The sequence below is a fragment of the Dermochelys coriacea genome, chromosome 3 (genome assembly GCF_009764565.3).
Source record: "Dermochelys coriacea isolate rDerCor1 chromosome 3, rDerCor1.pri.v4, whole genome shotgun sequence".
In the NCBI taxonomy this organism is placed as follows: domain Eukaryota; kingdom Metazoa; phylum Chordata; order Testudines; family Dermochelyidae; genus Dermochelys; species Dermochelys coriacea.
In genome coordinates, this window is record NC_050070.1 from 169,614,087 (window position 1) to 169,637,344 (window position 23,258).

The following is a 23,258-nucleotide window of genomic DNA, read 5'->3' on the forward strand; positions in this document are numbered from 1 at the left end:
TGCACCTTTCCCAGCCATCCCACGTTGATGTCGGTGAAACATCCCTTGTGATCCACCAGTGCTTGCAGCACCATGGAAAAGTTTATGTCCTGGCCGCCCCGGTGTTCCGGGGCCAAGATCCGGATATGCGTTCTGTCTATCGCCCTGCCGCAGTTAGGGAACCCCAGCGCATTAAAGCCATTCACAATGGTCTGCGCATTTCCCAAAGTCACTATCCTTGATAGCAGCTGGTCAATGATTGCGCTGGCTACTTGCAGCACAGCAGCCCCCACAGTAGATTTGCCCACTCCAAACTGATTCCCGACTGACTGGTAGCTGTCGGATGTTGCAAGCTTCCACAGGGCTATGGCCACTCGCTTCTCAACTGTGAGGGTGGCTCTCATTTTGGTGTCTTTGTGCTTCAGGGCAGGGGACAGCAAGTCACAAAGTTCCATGAAATTGGCCCTATGCATACAAAAGTTTCGCAGCCACTGGGAATCATCCCATATCTGCAACAGGGTGTGGTCCCACCAGTCTGTGCTTGTTTCCCAGGCCCAGAATCGGCATTCCACAGCATGAACCTGGCACAAAGCCACCATGATCTCCCAATCACCACATGCCGTGCTTCTAGGAATGTCTGTGTCCATGTCCTCATCAGTATAGTAATCGTGCTGTTGTCGCTTCCTTGCCTGGTTTTGCAGGTTCTGCACATACTGCTGGATAATGGTCAAGGTATTTACAGGTTTCAGAGTAGCAGCCGTGTTAGTCTGTATTCGCAAAAAGAAAAGGAGTACTTGTGGCACCTTAGAGACTAACAAATTTATTAGAGCATAAGCTTTCGTGAGCTACAGCTCACTTCATCGGATGCATTTACAAACAATGGTCAAAACTGCAGCGGAGATCTGAGTGGGCTCCATGCTTGCCACGCTATGGCGCCTGCATGGGTAATCCTGGAAAAGAGCGCAAAACGTAGGGGAGAGCAGAGTGGCAGTGGAAGAGATGCTGTTCAGTTCATGATAGCTGAAAAAAGGCGGGAAATGGTTGTCTTCTGTAGGTTTCACAGAGGCGGGAGCCCAGGACAGATAACATGGAGAAGCTCAGTAACGCAGCAAGAGTGGGAGAGCAGAGTTGGCAGCGGAAGCTGTGCTGCTCGGTTCACGATGGCCGAGCAGAGTTGGCAGTGGAAGCGGTCGATGAGGAAGAGAAAGAGTAGATACTTATAGAGATTACATAGAAAGACGAGAGGAAATGCGAGGTGGATTCATAGTATCAGGAGAGAAGCGGTGCACCATCTGCTGAAAGCAGTATGGCGTCTGCACGCCAAAAAGGCATGAAACGATTGTCTGCCGTAGCTTTCACAGCGGGAGGAGCAACTGACGACACACACCCAGAAACACCTGCGAGAATGTTTTTGCCCCATCATGCACTGGGAGCTTAACCCAGAATTCCAATGCGTGGCAGGGACTGCGGGATAGCTACCCACAGTGCACTGCTCTGACATTTGATGCTAGCCTCGGAACTGTGGATGCACTCCGCTGAATTCATGTGCTTTAGTGGGGACACAGAAGACCGACTGTATAAAATCGCTTCCGAAAATTCAAATAGAATAATTTCAAAATAATTTCATACTGTAGACGTACTCCTAGTTGTTTTTATTCTTTTTCCTGACTCCCAGGCAATCTCAATTTCACCTTTGACTCCTCTCTCCTGCCCCCATAGTTGGTTTTCTGCCAAAACTGGTCACTTCTTTTTAGGATTTCCCTAATCTACACATTCCTTACTTTCCTCACTGCTCTTCTACCTTGTCCACATTTTGGTTACCTCTCATCTTGATTACGGCCTGTCCCTCACCCTCCCACCACTACTGCCTAAGTCACCTTTCCTCTCTTCGCACTCTGATTATATCACCACCCTCCACTCCATGAAACCCTCCCTTGGTTTCCCATCTCCAGCCACATCAGATTCCAGCTCCTTGTACTCAGTTACTAGGCCCTATGTTATCTTCCCTCCACTCTCACCTCTGCTGTCATTCCTCCACTTCCATTCTCACTCCCTGCTCTCTTCCAATCCTCTTGCTAATTCATAGAATATCAGGGTTGGAAGGGACCTCAGGAGGTCATCTAGTCCAACCCCCTGCTCAAAGCAGGACCAATCCCCAATTTTGCCCCGGAACCCTAAATGGCCCCCTCAAGGATTGAACTCACAACCCTGGGTTTAGCAGGCCAATGCTCAAACCACTCAGCTATCCCTCTTGCCTTATTCCTCTCCATTTCCCACTCCCTCCTTCCGTATCATGCTGCCCTCTGCCAGGAACAGCCTCACTGCTTTCATCTGCCGTGCACCTTTAATCCCACCTTCCATCTTCAAGAAACCACCTTCATCTCATCAGTTATCCTGAGATTCTTCCTCTTTTGAACTGTTGCTCCGTCTCTTGCCTGTGTTTGCTTTAGCCAGTTCTTTGAGGCAGAGAAGTATTTGTTTCTATGGGCCAGATTCAACCTGGCTCCAGCATGGGGGATTAAGCAAGCGGGACACAAAGATCCTCTTCCCACCCCGAGTAAATGTACAGTGATACAGAAATGTTTTATCTAATCATAATCATTTAGATGTCATTGTCCATTTCCCCCATCCCTTCCAGACACACCCGCCTTTCCAGGCCATCATCCCTCAACCTCTGTGCCTCTCACCCATCCCTACCAGCCCATCCCTTCTCTATCCCCAGGACCCACAACCAATAAAAGATTTGTACTAAATGCTGTGACCTGACAGTGCTGCATTTCGCACAGCTGTAGCTGTGTGTTATTAAACACCCTGGATTCAAAGTGGTATCAATTTACTCTGAAAAATTCCAGACTCCATGCCCCAGAGTTCATCACTGTATATTGAAGCTCCAGCTGCGGGGCCTGTACTTATTAAGACTTACGCTGGCGATGCAGACTTCATGCCAAGGTAACCGGTGCCTTCGAAATTTGGCTACACAGATGGTAACAATAAATTAGCGTCTCTTCCTCCCAGGCTGCTGGGGAATTTAGAGATGGTCCCAAACCAAACCCCCTGGCTCTGAGCCCTTCCAAACTTCGGGAGTGTTTGGCTGCAGGATGCGAACTTTACACATGGTCCCATGGTCTGACCCGGACCCCTTGAAGGTCGCGTCCAGGCCTAGGAGGGCGCTGCGCTGTGGGGTGGAGACCACAGAGGAGTCTTGCGAGGCGGCTGGCCGCAGAGCGAGTAACGCCAAGCCGGGACGGCGACTGCAGCGGCTCCGGGGAAGCGGCGCGCGGGCCCCGCTCTCAGGGCCACGTGGCAGCGAGCCGAGCTGCCGGATCAGAGGCTGGCGGGACCCACGTGGGGCAGGACTGGGGGCCACCACCCTGACCGCCAGCGGAGCAGCTGGCGCCGCGCTCCCGCGTGCTCGGCCGCGCCCCGCCCCGCCCCGCCCCGCCCCGCGCGCTCTCAGCCACCTCGGCTTAGCTCGGTCTCTATGGCAACCGCCGCTCCGGAGCGGGGGGAGGGGGGCGGGCGCTCAGCGGAGGCTGATCCCGCCTGTCACTTCGGGGAGTCTGCAGCCGCGCGCCGCGCAGCGCCCGTGGCCACCGGGCTTCCCGCCGAGCGGCTCCGGGCGCCCCCGCTCCTGGCCCGAGTCCCGCCGCGGCCCGGCCCGGGTAAGGAGAGCGGCGGGGCGCGTCCCGCCGGGCGCGCGGCGGGGCAGAGTCGCGGGACCGGGACGGTGTGTCCAGCCTGCCGACGCGCGCGGCGCGGGTGCCCGCCGGCCTGCCCTGCCCTGCCCTGCCCTGCCCTGCCCAGCGCCCCGCTCTCGCCGGCGTGTCCGGGGCTAGCCCGCCTTGCCGGAGGTCGCGGCTGCGGGCAGCCAGGGCACTGTCCCCGGGCCGCGTCCTCCGGGGAGCGCCCGGCGGAGCGGCCCTGCCTGGCTCCCGGCCATCGCTCCCCAGCTTCTCGGCGGGCGCCCGTTGTGCCAGCCCGGGCGCATGCCTCGGGCGGGGCTGGGTCCCCTCCGCGGTGGCAGCCCGGGGACTGCAGCGCAGCGGCGGCGGTGGGACCCAGGGGGCGGCGGCTTGGGTTGGGCAGGTGCCAGGGGCGGGGAGGCTTCTAAAGGGCGGCCCGTCCCCGGCAGGCAGCACCAGCCGGGGGAGCGGTGGGGGCTGGTGTCCGGGTGTCCGGGCTGGGGGCTGCCGCGTGTTCCGCGCACGGGAGCTCGGGTCGGGCGCTGAGCGGAGCCTGCGGGGCTTTTCCTTTGCCCGGAGCGCGGGGACGCGGTCTGCTCTGGTTGGAGGTATGTTCCTCTCTTGCTCCCCCTCAGCCCCCTTTAGGAGTTTCGAAATTGGCGGTCGCTATTTACCACTGACTTGGCATAGAAAGTGCCCGGAGTAGGCTCGTTTGTATGTGACTTGCCACCTTCCAGGGAATAAACAAACACAAACAAGTGACTCGAGACTACCGCAGTCTTGAAATCAAGCAAAGTTACATTTAACTGAGGCAATTCTACCAGGAAAATGAGTTGGAATTCACTGGGCAGCCTCTGTCACAGACCATCCATTGACTGTTGTGACAGTCATTACAAGGGGTCGTGCATCCCCTTGAAATTAAATCTCGGTATACCACTGTGCTTGTTTTGGTCGTTTCCCTGGATGCTGTGCTTATTTAAAACACAATTTAAAAAGTAGGAGGCTGATTCCCTTCCCAGTAACTCCAGTTTTACACAGGCATAACTCAACCAGACTCTGTGGCAATGACCACACCTGTAAAACTGGAGTGACGTGTGAAGAATTAGGTCCTAAAATATTTGTTGTGCTGTCACTTAGTGAGATGAGGGTAATAAAATATCATATGCTTTTATGCTTTTTTTTTTTTTTTTTAAACTAACCCTCCGCTGTTTTTAAAATGAAAGTATATGTCTGTCTATCTAGGACTTATATGTGCTTCTTCATCGTAGTATCTTATATCATCCGCTAATTTAAAATTAAAAAACAGAGTTCTCTGTCCATAAAAACTGTAGGGCTGATCCAAAGCCCTTAAAAGTAATGGGAGTAATTCCACTGATTTTAATAAGGATTGGATCAGGCCCTGTGATCTTCTGGTATTTTCAGAAGAACATCAGTTACCAGCTCAGATGTTATAAATAGTGGTCACTAAGATGGTGGTTTAAGCATGGGGTTCAGGGTACATATAAAGAAAAGGAACACAAGAGAAACGCAATGTTAGTTACTAAGTATTGTTCAGACCAAGATGTGTGTTCAGAACTATAAGCAGCTGGTATTTTTTACACACTTCAGAACAAATTCTGCTCTCAATTACATCTCGATAAATCTAGAATAATTCCACTGAAATCAGTTGTGTTATTCTGCATTTATTCCAGTGTAATGGAGGCATACATTCTGCTCTCAGTGCTAAATACTTCAATGTAGTTTCAGCAAAGGTTGGTAATGACCAAGAGCAGTTACCTCCTGGAAGGCTGCTTGGAGTCTCAGTGGACAGGTACGGTTGTCATAATGGGCATCATTGATAGCCTTCTCTGCAGAGAAGCTCGGGACTAAATGGGTTTTACAGAGTAAGGAAAGCTTGCCTGCTCTTGTCTTTTCTGTACTTGTTCTATGGAGAGAGGAGTTCAGTTTTCAGTGCTGGAAAACTGGCATTGTTGTCATGAGCACCAATTTCATATCAATATGTATTTTTAAGCAGCTACTGTGCTACACCAAACTTTGAGACTGAGCCCAATATCGTGCAATACTTACACAGGCAAAATTCCCATGTAGTAATCTAGGAGTTTTGCCTGTGTGGGAATGAGTGAGATCTTCAGGATTTAGCCCACAGTAAATATTTTTAGTAGGAATTTTATTAGTTTCATGATGGTGGCTCTGTTGTACACAGATACACATGCTGCTGTGAATATATATTCCCACCATATGTCACTAGGGTATCTATTGTGAATAAAATATCCCGCCAAAAATTTCCAGATGATGGATTGGTAATAGAGTTCATGCCCTCCCATCTGCATATTCATAGCGCATAGTCTGGTTTATGCTGGGAATATAGGAAACTCTAAAGACTAACAGATTTATTTGGGCATAAGCTTTTGTGGGCTAGAACCCACTTCATCGAATGCATGGAGTGAAAATTACAGATGCAGGCATTACTATACTGACACATGAAGAGAAGGGAGTTACCTCACAAGTTGAACCAGTGTTGACAGGGCCAATTCAATTAGGGTGGATGTAGTCCACTCCCAATAATAGATGAGGAGGTGTCAATTCCAAGAGAGGCAAAGCTGCTCTTGTAATGAGCCAGCCACTCTCAGTCCCTATTCAGTCCCAAATTAATGGTGTTAAATTTGCAAATGAATTTTAGTTCTGCTGTTTCTCTTTGAAGTCTGTTTCTGAAGTTTTTTTGTTCAAGTATAGATACTTTTAAATCTGTTATAGAGTCCAGGAAGATTGAAGTGTTCTCCTACTGGCATTTGTGTATTACCATTCCTGATATCCGATTTGTGTCCATTTATTCATTTACATAGGGACTGTCCAGTTTAGTCAATGTACATGGCAGAGAGGCATTGCTGGCACATGATGGCATATATAACATTAGTAGATGTGCAGGTGAATGAGCCTCTGATGGTGTGGCTGATGTGGTTGGGTCCTCTCACCTGCACGTCTACTAATGTTAGCATCTGTAGTTTTCACTCCGTGCATCTGATGAAGTGGGTTCTAGCCCATGAAAGCTTATGCCCAAATAAATCTGTTAGTCTTTTAGGTGCCACCGGACTCCTTGTTGTTTTTGTGGAGACACACTAACACCGCTATCCCTTATAGGAAACTCTGTTAACCTTAACAGGTCCATTGATAAAAGAATTTGTAATTCGAGGCCACAGCGCATGAGCAGTAACTCTATCCATTTAATATGAAGATAATGTGTTATGTTTAAATAAGCCTGTGGCATAAACCACAATGCAAGGGATTCCTGAGCTGAAATTACATCCTTGACTCACCCTTTTGTGGCTAAGGAATACTATTACAATAACTAAGGATTAATAACGGGTGAGTCAGGGATATATATTTAGTTTTAATTCTGAAATCCTCTTGTATTGTGGATTTACACCAGATCCTTATCATTATTTGAACATATCTTTAAAATTAGATGAGCCACAAAATAACAGGAAAGAGATGTTGCTCATGGTATGTGTTCTAGCGGCATTCCTTTCTACCTCTTTTCAGAGTAGCAGCCGTGTCTGTATTCACAAAAAGAAAAGGAGTACTTGTGGCACCTTAGAGACTAACAAATTTATTTGAGCATAAGTTTTCGTGAGCTACAGCTCACTTCATCGGATGCATTCAGTGGAAAATACAGTGGGGAGATTTATATACATAGAGAACATGAAAAAATGGATGTTACCATACATACTGTAACCAGAGCGATCACTTAAGGTGAGCTATTACCAGCAGGAGAGCGGAGGAAGGGGGAACTTTTTGTAGTGATAATCAAGGTGGGCCATTTCCAGCCCTAGACAAGAATGTCTGAGAAACAATGGGGGGGAGGGAGGGGAAATAAACATGGGGAAATAGTTTTACTTTGTGTAATGACCCATTTGCTCTCAGTCTCTATTCAAGCCTAAGTTAATTGTATCCAGTTTGCAAATTAATTCCAATTCAGCTGTCTCTCGTTGGAGTCTGTTTTTGAAGTTTTTTTTGTTGAAGTATTGCCATTTTTAAGTCTGTAATCGAGTGACCAGAGAGACTGAAGTGTTCTCCAACTGGTTTTTGAATGTTATAATTCTTGACGTCTCATTTGTGTCCATTTATTCTTTTACGTAGAGACTGTCCAGTTTGACCAATGTACATGGCAGAGGGGCATTGCTGGCACATGATGGCAAATATCACATTGGTAGATGTGCAGGTGAACGAGCCTCTGATAGTGTGGCTGATGTGATTAGGCCCTATGATGGTGTCCCCTGAATAGATATGTGGACACAGTTGGCAACGGGCTTTGTTTACCTCTTATTTACGGCATAACTGGGTGCAATTTGATAGTCTGTATCATGCAGGAAGACAGACTACATGATCTTTTCTGGGCTTAAGATATATGAATCTAATGATTACCTGCTCCATCCCAGACATGCAGCCACTTCTTGGGTAAAATATGGCAGCCCCTTAAGCAGCAAACATCAACATTACACAATTGGCCCAGGAGGCTGAATTAAGGAAAGGGTGTTTGTCTTAATTCTGAACTTCCTGACTTATTAGGTTTAAGCCACTCCACTGATATCATTTGTATTATTTATTTATTTGTTTATTGTGGTTTGCATTAGAAAATGTTTAGTGCTTGAAGTCTGTGTGGGAAATTGGCATGAAAATAGTTCTGGGTCTTGGCAGATGAACCTGATTTGCTCTGATGGGTAGGCAGACTGAAATGCTATTATGCATTTGAAGCAAATTGTGAAAAACAAAACAAAAACCCTTTTGCTTCCGCAGATAACATAAAGGTTAGCTTTTGTGGAGATTCCTAGCCATAGTTAAGGATCTACTCTGTTGGCTCTTTTTATTTGACATATAAAGGTTAGCTGCTATAAATCAACATAATTCTTGGCTTCATTTGAATTATGTGGATTTACACAATGTAGTTCCATTAAAGTCAATGGAACTATGGCTCTTAGATCAGCTGTAGATCTGGAATAAATATATATTTTTCTGCTTAGTAGCACATGGTCCTTGTTATATTTTCCCATAATCAGCCAAAACACATGCTTTCTCTATAACTTCTGATCATGACTGTTGCAGTGTTCATGCCACAGTCCATGTCATGTTCCTTTACTCTCTTGTAATTAAAGTGTATGTTTTATAACAACAAATCTCTAGGCATCAAAATATTTCAGAAATTATACAATCATAGGGAAGGTCACGTGCTTTTAATTTTATAAAAAAGTTCCTTACATAATCTTGTGGGTGCCATTAAATGTAGAAAATGCAACACAGTTGTAGTATACGTCTTGGAAGAAATTATGATGTCTTTATATCCCCTGGTTTGTGTTTAGCCTTTTATCTCACAGCACCTTGTGTAAGATTTTCTTGTTCTCCCTTAAATTACCCTTTAAGCGGTACAGTATACGCTGGGCCAGATCCTCTGCTCAGTGTATGTACATCTACTCCATAATATAAAATACAAAAATGATATGCTGTACTTGGAGCTAAAAATGTACTCCTCACATGACGCTGAAAGTTATTGTCAGTCATGTCACATCTCTATCAAAAGCAACCTAATATAATGGCAGGGCCCAATCCTGACGTTGACTTGTTCCATTGATGTTACTGACTACTTGAGTCAGTAAGCGCTACTCATGTAAGAAAGGGATGGGAGGATAGGGCCTTACCTGGAAGTCAACTGCTAGCATTCAAAACTGTCACCTTCTAATTAGCTAGAAATCATGAAATCATGTCAGACTATTTACAGCCCTGCAAAGCCTATAACCAGGAAGACTGACAATAAATACATTTCACTTAGACCTGGTCTACACTTAAAATTAACTTAGCTATATCAAATGTGAAAAATCCACACTCTTGAATTCCAAAGTTAACCTGATCTAAGCCCCAGTATACATACGTCTAGGTCTACAGAAGAATTCTTTAATCAACCTAGCTACCACCGCTCTGGGAGGTGGATTAACTACAGTGATGGAAAAACCCTTTCCACCAATTTAGGAAGCATCTACAATATGGACCTATAGTAGCACAGCTGCAGCACTACAACTGTGTGACTGTAGTGCCCTTAGTGTAGACATGGCCTTACAGTGTTATACTTACAGGCACCTCAGTTATCCAAACCTCCCTGGTATTTGAAATAGGGCATGTCCTCTGACATCTGTTAATTACATTGACAATTCCCTTTGTATCCCATATCTTGTTTCCTCCATAACACTTGGATAGTCCAGCTTGTAAAGCAAAACAAACAATATTTTGTCCACTGTGGTACCAAACAGAATAACTGAAATGTGCACGAGAATTATGCCTTTTAATTCCACTTGTCGGGAACAAGAAAGATGTTGCGTAACTCGTTATATTGGTCCTGCTTTGTAGGTGAGAATCACAGCACTTTACAGCACTATACAGCACTAATGAATTAAGCCTGACAACATCCCTGTGGGATAGATACATGTGATTATGCCCATTTTACCAATGAGGAATCAGAGAGGATAAGCAACTAGTCCAAAATCACACAGGAAGTCTGTGGCACAGCCAGGAATATAACCCAGGTTTCCTGACTTCCAATCTTGCCTCTTAAGCACAAGACTTTCCTTCCATTTTTATGGTTTATTACATAGATTGGCTTCTCAAACTGCGGTCATGACCTCCAAGGTGGTTGCAAATAGGTATCAGGGGCTCATAATCTCTCTGCCCTTCCCCTATTGCTAAGTATAAAGGTGAGAGGATCTTGGCTAGATGGGAAGGGGTGGTGGTGCTGGGGGCCCTGGTATGGAAAAAGAGGTCCCTGTATGGAAAAAGTGGAGAACTGTTGATGTAGTCCATTCTACTGAAAACTGTGGGAGGAAGAAAGCAGATATTTTTATTACAATTGTATGGCATGTTATATAATTAATATTACAGAGGCGTCAGTAGCAACTTCATAATTAGGGCTGTGCTGAGCTTTTCACTTAAAGCAGGATTAAAACTCCCATTTGAGATGTCTGTGATTGAATTTAGTCTCCAGATTTAACACAGTTGCTATTCAGAGGACAGTTGGATTGATGATCACAGAATCATAGAATATCAGAGTTGGAAGGGACCTCAGGAGGTCATCTAGTCCAACCCCCTGCTCAAAGCAGGACCAATCCCCAACTAAATCATCCCAACCAGGGCTTTGTCAAGCCTGACCGTAAAACCCTCAAAGGAAGGAGATTCCACCACCTCCCTAGGTAATGCATTCCAGTGCTTCACCACCCTCCTAGTGAAAAAGTTTTTCCTAATATCCAACCTAAACCTCCCCCACTGCAACTTGAGATCATTGCTCCTTGTTCTGTCATCTGCTACCACTGAGAACAGTCTAGATCCATTCTCTATGGAACCCCCTTTCAGGTAGTTGAAAGCAGCTGTCAATGGGACTGTATAGTAAGTTTGACAATGTGCCCCTCCAAGATCCAAGCCCTGCTTTTCAACCCAATTTGACTGCCAGTCTCACCTTCTGCCTCCTCCCTCCGTTTTGTTTGTTGCTGTCTTCTTCTTAGTTTATGTGCAACATGCCTCAGGTGGCATGTGATCAGGATTCATCACCAAATTTGGTCTGCTGGTTAGATGATTAGCTTTCCTGGCCCAGGCCAGGTACTGACAGGGAGTGCGACATGAACACTGATTCATGGCCCCTTTTGTTGGTGTTGTAGGCAAGGACATGGTGTCAGGGAGAAAGGGAGAACTTTGCTTGCTGAACTCTTCTTTCTGCCATGGAAGCACATTCTCCATCTGATGAACCTCCTGTGATTCACAACAGAGCAGACCTCTTCTAACAAAACTTAGCAAGTCTGTCAGACTGGGTTGAGCATGACTGAGCTGTAGGAGCCTGAAGGGGATCAGGGTCTGTCTGTCTATATGTGCAGCCTGCAGTCAGAATAGCCTGCCAGCAAGTCAAAGAAATGTATACCACAGCTCAGTAGTGGGTCTGGGGGAAGGGCAGGTAGCTGACCTAGGAAGCCAGAAAGCCACAACTAGGGTTGCCAACTTTCTACTTACACAAAACTGAACACCCTTGCCCTGCCCACTGTCCCGCCCCTCCTCTGAGGCCCTACCCATTCCCCACCCCTTCTCCAAGGCCCTACACTCTTCTCTCTCCATCCCTCCTCCCACTGTTGCTTACTCTCCCCAACCTCGCTAACTTGCTCGTTTTCAACGGGCTGGCTTGGGGCTGGGGTTCTGGAGGGGGTGAGGGCTCTGGCTGGGGGTGTGGGCTCTGGGGTGAGGCCAGAGATGAGGGGTTTGGGGTACTGGAGGGTGCGCTGCTCCCATTGGCCGCAGTTCCCAGCCAATGGGATCTGCGGGGACGGCACTTGGGGCGGGAGCAGCGTGCAAAGCCCCTGGCTGCCCCTACGTCTAGGAGCTGGAGGGAGGACATGCCTGCTGCTTCCCAGGAGCTGTGCGGCGTGGCGGCTAGCAGGGAGCCTGTCAGTCCTGCTGCGCGGCACTGCCAACTGGACAGTCAACAGCCCGGTCAGCGGTGCTGACTGGAGCTGCCAGGATCCCTTTCTAACCAGGTGTTCCAGTAGAAAACTGGACACCTGGTCACCCTAGCCATAACACACATGGGTTTGGTACTTTCCTGGCTCCCTCAGTTCATTGTCTGCATTAGCTCCCCTATTGATTTCCTCCCTTCCTGGCCCTTTCTCTTCTACATCTTTATATTTATAAATGTTTAAGGGTGGAACAGGGAGCCAGAGACAAAGAGCACAAGGGGGAACATTGAGGGAGTCAAGGGAGGGAGACTTGGAAGAGGAATGGAGGCAACCACAGGGAGCTGGTGGAGATACAGGGGATGGAGTGGGAAAAGAATGGGGAGGGAGGCCTGGGACATATAGAAGCAGGACACGAGGGTGGGGGAGAAGGTGAGTCAGAGCACATAAGTGGTGTTGAGAGGCAGGTTAGGAGACTTCATTTTATTTATCATTAAAAATACAAGGAAATTCCTACACAGAAAGGGCTGTTAGTTTACAGCTAAGGTTACTCAATGGCATTTCCTCTGAATGCAATTACTAACAATTAAGGAAACACCCATTAGGCTAACATTAACATCCAGCAATGTATAGAAGTATTGTATAATCCAGCTACACGTACATCTAGATACAGGTATAGTTATACATGTACATTGAAAAAGCAATAATGTAAAATATACTATCTGATGTCAAACATGGTCAACTCTGAGGAGAAGGTGGTATTTCCAAAAGGAAATATAGAGTTGAATAGGCAAAATTCCTGAAACTCTACACTACTTCTGCAGTAGAGATTTTTATGAACAGTTTAATATTTTTAATTTATTAGTATTTGACCAGTTTATAAACTGAGCATGGTCAAAGCCAGCTTTCTGAAACATGAATGGACTACTCTGAGTAGCAGCAAAACTGACTTATTGTCCAACAGACGGATTTGTATCCAGATGCAGCACTGTTTTTATTTACCACAGATGCCTCCTTGGTCATCAGCATCCTGCAACCTGACTGTAAGCCCCAGTCCTTTGTGTCCTTCCTAATAGAAAAGACATTTCATGTTACTTAATGATTAGCCCCAGTTTGAACTTTAAAGTGAAAACAGCAGTTGCAATTAGTGGAGCACCTGGTCCTTTCCTGGGCTGAAAAGACCAATGGCAGGGTGAGTGGGGGTGGCTTGTCAGTTCCGCTGAGTGTTTGTGGCCAGTTTCTAGTACTAGAAAGGAGGGGGATGGAGAAACAGCTTCATGCAAACAAGAACCACCTAGGGACAACTCGCACTGACTGTAGCTTTGCATGAGATGTTTGGACTAGATTTTCCCTCTGTTAGAAAACAGGCAGTGTGAATTGCAGGTAATCTGCTCTGCCTGCCCTACACCCTTCTTGTTGGGGTGTGTGACTTTTCAAAAGCACCTAGCACACTGAGGACTACAAGCCCTATTGAGAGCCTGTGGGACTTGTATTCCCAAGTCACTTAGGTACTTTGTGGGGACTGGACAAATAAACCCGCAGTCCTTGCTCAGGCAAAACTCCCATTGATGCCAGTGTGCCTGAATTCTTTTCCTAAGTGATTATCATCTTGCAGCACAGCTCTGATGCCCTGCTACAGCAACACTTTTCAAAGGTGTACTCCCTCACGGCACTAGTCTCTTTGATAAAGAGCCACTGAAACAGATCAAAAAGCTGAAGGCCATAAGAAGAGCTCACCACATTGCAAGATCATATCCATAGTGAGTCAGTGGAAATTAAAACCCAGGTTTCCTGACTCCCAGTTTCCTGCTCTATCCACTAGGGGCCCTGCTGCCTCTAATAAAACAGCCAGCAATGGAAGTAGCTGGAAGATGATGGAAGGACATAATCTGTTCAGCTTCACAAGTTACCCGTACAGGGCCTAGCTCTCTTCTCACTAGGCTGTGTGTACACTGGTGCGTATATACCAGTGTGAGGTCAGACTCAGACAGTAATAAGAACAGGCTAATTGAAAGGAATATATCACTAATTAGCCAGTTGACTGCTAACAAATGCTGGTAAAATACCCATACGTTATATGAGACACCCAGCTCAACCTGTATCAGATGAAGGTGCTGGCTGAGTGTTGTAGGTATTTGCATCTTTTCTAAATAACAGCAGAATAGTTTCTCTTTAATATAAATTACCACAGTCATGTGAGTGATAGTGCAGAGACATTTAAATCTTTACATCTCAGTTCATTCTGCCATTCACTTTTGCTAGCAGTGAGCTTGCCTCATTGCCTCTCACTGGATCATGTCAAGGTATCTTAACCTTTAATAACATAGTGGTGAACACACACTAAACTCACAAATACAATAATAACATCTAAGTATGTAACAGAGCATAGATGCATTTTAGGGTAATGGATTCAGAACCATCAGCACTCCATTCCCATCTGAGCTTAGTCACCTATACAGGTGGACTAGACCTGCAACAGGCAGACATTGCCATCTGTGGTAATGTGAAAGTAAGAGAGGCTGTCTTGAAAGAACTGGAGTCATCCTGGCGATATTGCCATTATCATTAATAGGAAGGGAACTGGCTCCTGCTACCACTGTACTGTATGGGAGTTCAGTAGGAGCAGGATCATTTCCAATAGTTGTTGTTCTGCTTGCTAACGTAAGGGTAATCAAAGCTTCGGGGCATAAACTAATCACCACAGGGTTCCCTCATGTGCACAACTAGGTAGGGTATCATTATTTATAGAGCACCAGAAGTGTATGTGTTGCTTTACACACATATATGGTCCTTGTCCCACAGAATTTGCAATCTTTGCTTTGTTTTTTACCTTCTTCTGAAGGCTCAGGTTGCTGTTAGATGCAGGATACTGGACCAGTGGTTTGATCCAGTGTGGCACATTTTCTGAATCTGGAAGAGTCTAAGAATTAGACTGTGCAATATTTTCAAACTTGGGACCCCAAGAACAGAATATAAACTTCTTGGGGCACCTTTCTTTAATGGTGTGGATTTGTAGATGCTATAGGAAACTGGGAGGTAATTGTAAGAACCATTTCCAGGTTTGTGCCCCACTCTGATACTGATGTACTGATGCATAGCACACTTTGATGGCTTCTTGAGTCCACTTTTGGAAATGTGACTTTATTGATTTGTTGACTGATCTTTGAGCAAAATCCTTGCAGAATGGGGCAATCTTACCAAAAAAGATTCCTCCAAAACTAGGTATTTTCAACACGTTTTCCCAGTCCTTCTGTATTAGGATCGAATTTACGTACGTTACAAATTGCAGTTCTAGGAACTCCACAAATGTTATCTTAGAGATTTTGTTCCCTACTGTATTTGTATTTATTTTATTTTTCATTTTATTACTTGCACTTTTCGGGCCATGGAGAAAATATAAAAGCATACACAATTACATCTTAAAACGATGTAGTGTCAAACTTGAAATCTCCCATGCCAACACAGAACTCCAACCCTCCCAGCTTATCTGATCAGGTAAAAGCCTGGGTAAATAAATAGATAGATCTACATCATGCTCTGAAAGTCCGTTGACTTGTGATTTTCTGGACAAACACAAGAAGCAAGTTCCAAAATTGAGGGGCTCCTCACAGAGAATACTCTGATGCTAAATATATTAATCTAGATTTGTCAGCTCAAGTTTACCACCTGGTCTCAACCTCCAGGATGAGGCATGAAGAGAGAAGTGGCCTCAAAGATAACCAGGATCCAAACCATGCAAGGCTTTTTAGATTAAAATCAACACCAGGAATTGCACCTGAATACTAAATTGGATGCCAGTAATGTCTATGGAGTAACAGTGCATTATGCTCCATACCTGGCACACCAGTAAGCAAGCAGACAACTGTTCCACTCTAGCTGAAGTTTCCAAGTGGTCTTCAAATGTAGCCCTGAATAGAGCACTTTGGAGTAATGCAGTCTTGAAGTGACAAAGATGTGGCTCATGGAGACAAGATCCACTTTTGAAACAATTTCCTTGCCATATGGAGAAGAAAAACCCTTTGACCACTACTACTTCTGGGAGTCCAGAAGCACTTAGGAGGATATTCCAAGTTGTACCTTGAGTTCTAAGTGACTATGAACTTTTGGTAATTATCACTATACTGGGGACTAGAGCTTTAGTCACTTTGCAACTCAGATATGAAATTTTCCTTCTCTCCTGGCTTCTGAGGCTGCTGCCATTTTCAGGTTTTAGATCTAAGCTTACAGGTGGGACTTTCAAAAGCACCTAAGTGATTTAGGATCATATGTTCTATTGAAAGTCGATGAGATTTGTGCTCTTAAGTCATTTAACTATTTGAGTTGCTTATTTTAATGGTTTTGTGACTGTATGAAGGCATCAACAGAAGCATAGAGATATAAGGCCAAATTCAGACCTGTGTTAGTTGGTACATCTCTCTCTAGGGGCTTCATCAGCTTACACTACATTTGAATTTGGCCTAGAAAATCAAGGTAGAAATTATCTTGTAGGTCCTCCTGCCTAGAGGAGGAGTGGATGTGTTGGTGCTTAGCTTGCTGAGTGCTTAAGATAGTGTTCTGAAGCATACAAGTGGAAGGTGAATTATAATATGTAATCATTATATACCGCCTCTACACGTTATATTAACTGCTTCACTGCTGGTTCGTCACTCCACTTACTGTGCTGCTATTCTCACCTCCTATTAATGTTCCGTGTAAATCTATGGAGCGTCAGGACTTGGATGTATAGTTTACTAGCAACCATGATCAAGAGATGATTATGAGGGAGAACTCATCAGGAAATTACTTTTTTCCCCTGTGAAAAATTTTAATGAAATTTTCTTCCTTTTAATTGAAAAATATCATCATATTTTTGGTGTGTTTCATTAGAAAAACCCAAACCAAGAAAAGCTTCAATTTAAAAAAAAAATTAAATCCAGTTTTCAGTTACTTAAAGCTGAAAATTTGTCTACCTTTTTATGAAAATCCAATTTTTTTGTCACACAAATGGACATTTTTCATAAAAAAATTTTGATTTGCCAAAAAAAAAATTTTCCATCAAAGAAAGCATTTTGACAGAACATTTTTGACTAGCTCTATTATGAGGCTTTCATTCTGCTAGTGCATGGCTGCTGCTGCCTTCTATGTTTAACAAAAAAAAATAGACTAAACTGTTCAGAAGTGTCCATTAATTCTGCCAGGCTTCATTTTGGGGTGCCCAACCTGAGACTCCGAGGGACTGATTTTCAGAAGTGCTGAGGATCTGAAGTCAAGGCCTCCCATTGGACACTCAAAACCTGAGCCATCCCAAATCCCTGCCTTCTTTTGTAAACATGCTGTTAGCAGGGTCAAAAAGAGATGCTGGGGGCTCCGGTCAGCACTGCCGACCAGGCTTGCAGGGCTAAGGCAAGCTAGTCCCTACCTATCCTGGCTGGCACCACGCTGCCCCCCGGAAGCAGCCAGCAGGTCCAGCTCCTAGGTGGGGGGTCATGGGGCTCTGCATGCATGAACTGGCCAATAGGAGCTGAGGGGGCAGTGCCTGCAGGCGAGAGCTGTGTGTGGATCCTCCTGGACCACGGCCTAGGAGCTGGACCTGCTGGCCGCTTCCAGGGCGCATGCAGCACAGTGTCAGGACAGGCAGGCAGCGTGCCTTAGCCCCTCTGCTGCCCCGCTGACTGGGAGCTGCCCAAGGTAAGCCCACGCCCCAACCCCTGCCCCAGACCTGACCCCCCCCCAAACCTGGAGCACCCTCCTGCACCCCAGAGCCCGCACCCCCAGCCCAGAGCCCTCACCCCCCACACACCTCAACCCTCTGCCCCAACCCAGAGCTCCCTCCCACACCCCATACCCCTCATCCGTGGCCCCAGCCCAGAGTCTTCACCCCCTCCTGCACCCCAACCCCATGCCTCAACCCGCAGCCCACTCCTGCACGCCAAATCCCTTGGCCCCACCCCCCAGCCTGGAGCCCCCTCCTGCACGCCCTCATCCTTAGCCCCATCCCAGACTCCGCACCCCAGTTAGAGCCCTCACCCCCTCCTGTACCCCCACCCCCAGCCCAGTGAAATTGAGTGAGGGTGGGGGAGAGTGAGCCACCGAGGGAGGGGGAATGTAGTGAGTGGGGGACGGGGCCCCAGGGAAGGGGCAGGGCTAGGGTGTTTGGTTTTGTGCGACTAGAAAGTTGGCAACCCTACTTGTTGCTCACACAGCAATGGATGAAGCTGATAAATGACACTGTGATATTTAACTGGTTCCATCACAACATTTGGACCGTCGAATCGTGGAGGTCAACGAATGGCTACGCAGGTGGTGTCGGAGAGAAGGCTTTGGATTCTTTGACCATGGGATGGTGTTCCATGAAGGAGGAGTGCTGGGCAGAGACGGGCTCCATCTTACGAAGAGAGGGAAGAACATCTTTGCCAGCAGGCTGGCTAACCTAGTGAGGAGGGCTTTAAACTAGGTTCACCGGGGGAAGGAGACCAAAGCCCTGAGGTAAGTGGGAAAGCGGGATACCGGGAGGAAGCACAGGCAGGAATGTCTGTGAGGGGAGGGCTCCTGCCTCATACTGGGAATGAGGGACGATCAACAGGTTATCTCAAGTGCTTATATACAAATGCACAAAGCCTTGGAAACAAGCAGGGAGAACTGGAGGTCCTGGTGATGTCAAGGAATTATGACGTGATTGGAATAACAGAGACTTGGTGGGATAACTCACATGACTGGAGTACAGTCATGGATGGTTATAAACTGTTCAGGAAGGACAGGCAGGGCAGAAAAGGTGGGGGAGTAGCACTGTATGTAAGGGAGCAGTATGACTGCTCAGAGCTCCGGTACGAAACTGTGGAAAAACCTGAGTGTCTCTGGATTAAGTTTAGAAGTGTGTGCAACAAGAGTGATGTCATGGTGGGAGTCTGCTATAGACCACCGGACCAGGGGGATGAGGTGGATGAGGCTTTCTTCCGGCAACTCACGGAAGCTACTAGATCGCATGCCCTGATTCTCATGGGTGACTTTAATTTTCCTGATATCTGCTGGGAGAGCAATACAGCGGTGCATAGACAATCCAGGAAGTTTTTGGAAAGCGTAGGGGACAATTTCCTGGTGCAAGTGCTAGGGGAACCAACTAGGGGGAGCGCTTTTCTTGACCTGCTGCTCACAAACCGGGTAGAATTAGTGGGGGAAGCAAAAGTGGATGGGAATCTGGGAGGCAGTGACCATGAGTTGGTTGAGTTCAGGATCCTGACGCAGGGAAGAAAGGTAAGCAGCAGGATACGGACCCTGGACTTCAGGAAAGCAGACTTTGACTCCCTCAGGGAACAGATGGCCAGGATCCCCTGCGGGACTAACATGAAAGGGAAGGGAGTCCAGGAGAGCTGGCTGTATTTCAAGGAATCCCTGTTGAGGTTACAGGGACAAACCATCCCGATGAGTCGAAAGAATAGTAAATATGGCAGGCGACCAGCTTGGCTTAATGGTGAAATCCTAGCGGATCTTAAACATAAAAAAGAAGCTTACAAGAAGTGGAAGGTTGGACATATGACCAGGGAAGAGTATAAAAATATTGCTCGGGCATGTAGGAAAGATATCAGGAGGGCCAAATCGCACCTGGAGCTGCAGCTAGCAAGAGATGTCAAGAGTAACAAGAAGGGTTTCTTCAGGTATGTTGGCAACAAGAAGAAAGCCAAGGAAAGTGTGGGCCCCTTACTGAATGAGGGAGGCAAGCTAGTGACAGAGGATGTGGAAAAAGCTAATGTACTCAATGCTTTTTTTGCCTCTGTTTTCACTAACAAGGTCAGCTCCCAGACTGCTGTGCTGGGCATCACAAAGTGGGGAAGAGATGGCCAGCCCTCTGTAGAGATAGAGGTGGTTAGGGACTATTTAGAAAAGCTGGACGTGCACAAGTCCATGGGGCCGGACGAATTGCATCCGAGAGTGCTGAAGGAATTGGCGGCTGTGATTGCAGAGCCCTTGGCCATTATCTTTGAAAACTCGTGGCGAACGGGGGAAGTCCCGGATGACTGGAAAAAGGCTAATGTAGTGCCCATCTTTAAAAAAGGGAAGAAGGAGGATCCTGGGAACTACAGGCCGGTCAGCCTCACCTCAGTCCCTGGAAAAATCATGGAGCAGGTCCTCAAAGAATCAATCCTGAAGCACTTAGAGGAGAGGAAAGTGATCAGGAACAGTCAGCATGGATTCACCAAGGGAAGGTCATGCCTGACTAATCTAATCGCCTTTTATGATGAGATTACTGGTTCTGTGGATGAAGGGAAAGCAGTGGATGTATTGTTTCTTGACTTTAGCAAAGCTTTTGACACGGTCTCCCACAGCATTCTTGTCAGCAAGTTAAGGAAGTATGGGCTGGATGAATGCACTATAAGGTGGGTAGAAAGCTGGCTAGATTGTCGGGCTCAACGGGTAGTGATCAATGGCTCCATGTCTAGTTGGCAGCCGGTGTCAAGTGGAGTGCCCCAGGGGTCGGTCCTGGGGCCCGTTTTGTTCAACATCTTCATAAATGATCTGGAGGATGGTGTGGATTGCACTCTCAGCAAATTTGCAGATGATACTAAACTGGGAGGAGTGGTAGATACGCTGGAGGGGAGGGATAGGATACAGAAGGACCTAGACAAATTGGAGGATTGGGCCAAAAGAAATCTAATGAGGTTCAATAAGGATAAGTGCAGGGTCCTGCACTTAGGATGGAAGAATCCAATGCACCGCTACAGACTAGGGACCGAATGGCTCGGCAGCAGTTCTGCGGAAAAGGACCTAGGGGTGACAGTGGACGAGAAGCTGGATATGAGTCAGCAGTGTGCCCTTGTTGCCAAGAAGGCCAATGGCATTTTGGGATGTATAAATAGGGGCATAGCGAGCAGATCGAGGGACGTGATCGTTCCCCTCTATTCGACACTGGTGAGGCCTCATCTGGAGTACTGTGTCCAGTTTTGGGCCCCACACTACAAGAAGGATGTGGATAAATTGGAAAGAGTACAGCGAAGGGCAACAAAAATGATTGGGGGTCTAGAGCACATGACTTATGAGGAGAGGCTGAGGGAGCTGGGATTGTTTAGTCTGCAGAAGAGAAGAATGAGGGGGGATTTGATAGCTGCTTTCAACTACCTGAAAGGGGGTTTCAAAGAGGATGGCTCTAGACTGTTCTCAATGGTAGCAGATGACAGAACGAGGAGTAATGGTCTCAAGTTGCAATGGGGGAGGTTTAGATTGGATATTAGGAAAAACTTTTTCACTAAGAGGGTGGTGAAACACTGGAATGCGTTACCTAGGGAGGTGGTAGAATCTCCTTCCTTAGAGGTTTTTAAGGTCAGGCTTGACAAAGCCCTGGCTAGGATGATTTAACTGGGACTTGGTCCTGCTTTGAGCAGGGGGTTGGACTAGATGACCTTCTGGGGTCCCTTCCAACCCTGATATTCTATGATTCTATGATTCTATGATTTGGATCATGATGCAATACTCTTCATTTTGGGGGCAAATCCTTTCAGAGTGTTAGGCCTGGATCCACAGATGTAGGAACACCCTGTTGTAGTCTAGTTCTGCAAGATGCTGAGCACTAAAGCTGGCTGGGGGCGGGGGGAAATCCCCCATGGAAAATGTTGGCTTTTTTCATCAAAAAAACATAACCTCAGAACCCCAAAATGTTCAGCTAAAAACTAAAAAAAAAGTTTGGGTTTTGAATTTTCAGTTTTCTGTTTAAAAAAATAAAAAAATCAAACATGGTGATGAAAGCAGATATTTCCTGTGAAAATCTTCATTTTGTTGCAAACAATCTTCCATTGGGAAAAAAAATTAGATGAAAAATTTTTGGCCAGCCTACTGAGCCCGCTCATCGTGTTGACTTAAATATTTCTTCATGTAAACATCTCTCCACCCTCTGATTATTCGGTTAGTCCCAAGCGCTTTGCAGGATCAAGGCCCTTAGCCCATCACCTGATTCATATGCCCCTTTGAGTCATGGCATGTCATCTCCTGACCGAGCTAGAAGTGGTTGACATTAGCCTCTCTATAACCTCCACTGCCGATATCCTTTGTGCCCATCCCTGAGGGCTAACAGACAGAAGCAGCAAGGCATTAAGTGTGTTAGGAGAAGAAATAGTAGATGTTGTTTTGTGCATGCTCTTCTTCATGCTCTGAGCATCTGCTTCGGACTCTATTGTGTCAACAATAATCGTCATTACAATGGTCGATACAGAGTGCTGTTAAAATGACTACACTAGGAGCAGCTGGTTGGTGTTGTATGTTCTGCCCAAATACAATATAAATGCATCCAGCAACACAGTTGCATTTAATTGGAAAATTAATAGTGCAAGTGTATGCATGCTTTCACTTCCCCCCCAGGACAGCCCTTGCTGTTCCATTAATAGTTGTGATATTGCCTGCTTGTACAGTTCCAGCACACCAGAACCAGTCAGGTCACCTGTTTTTAGAAGTCAGTGGGGGGTCTCAGGGCCTTCCCTCAGTGCTAGTAACTCCTCCGTTTAAATCAAAAGCTCTGCATGACACTATGGTTACTACTTCTGCGACTAGCAATAATATAATTAGAGATGAGCTGACCCCCAGATCCAAAACCCTTCGTATATTAGATAGGAGAGGGTGTTCACATTTGAATGCCCTGTTCCAAACCTGCTTCTCTTATTTTGGTTCTGGGTCAGATCCTGAACCTATTTTCAAATGTGGCTGAAATATGAGAGTGGCTGGTCTTGAGAGCTCCACCATGTCATGGAACAAGCTAACACTCACAACTGACTCAGATTCAGCTGAAGCAGTTTCAGGCTTTATTCCAAGAATACAACACAGCAGGTAGCAAGTAAGGAACCAGGCAGCCATTGTGTTGAGCAGACTGTGACTGGCACTCACTGAATTCTTCTATAGCTGGCATGGGCAGCCTCTGGCGGGCAAAAACCAATGGGGTAAGGTATACTAATTCAATTACAAGCCTTGCACAGGCTGCCTGAGTTCCTTAAACGCCAATCGGGAAGATGGAACTTTTGTGGGATCAGCTGATCTTGTGAGGCTTCTACTACTTGGTGCTGAAATCTTAGGATGGCAGCTCATAAGACTTTAGCACTATTGAGCCCAAAGGCAGGATTCAGCCTCAAATCCAGGCTCTAGAGCTGAGCCTAGGTCTAATCTCCACCTG

General features: G+C 46.5%; 1 protein-coding gene across 3 annotated transcripts in view; it reads left to right on the plus strand.

Moving 5' to 3' along the window:
- The first annotated feature begins 3,502 nt into the window (after positions 1-3,502).
- Positions 3,503-23,258, plus strand: part of RD3 (RD3 regulator of GUCY2D) — a 43,504-nt gene continuing 23,748 nt past the window's right edge. The window contains exon 1 of one of the 3 annotated variants that reach the window (XM_043511785.1): positions 3,503-3,641. The gene's annotated coding sequence lies outside the window, so the exon portion shown is untranslated. Of the gene's footprint in view, positions 3,642-4,106; positions 4,271-23,258 lie in introns of those variants that run through there. The other 2 variants (XM_038394275.2, XM_038394273.2) reach the window with 2 other exon arrangements.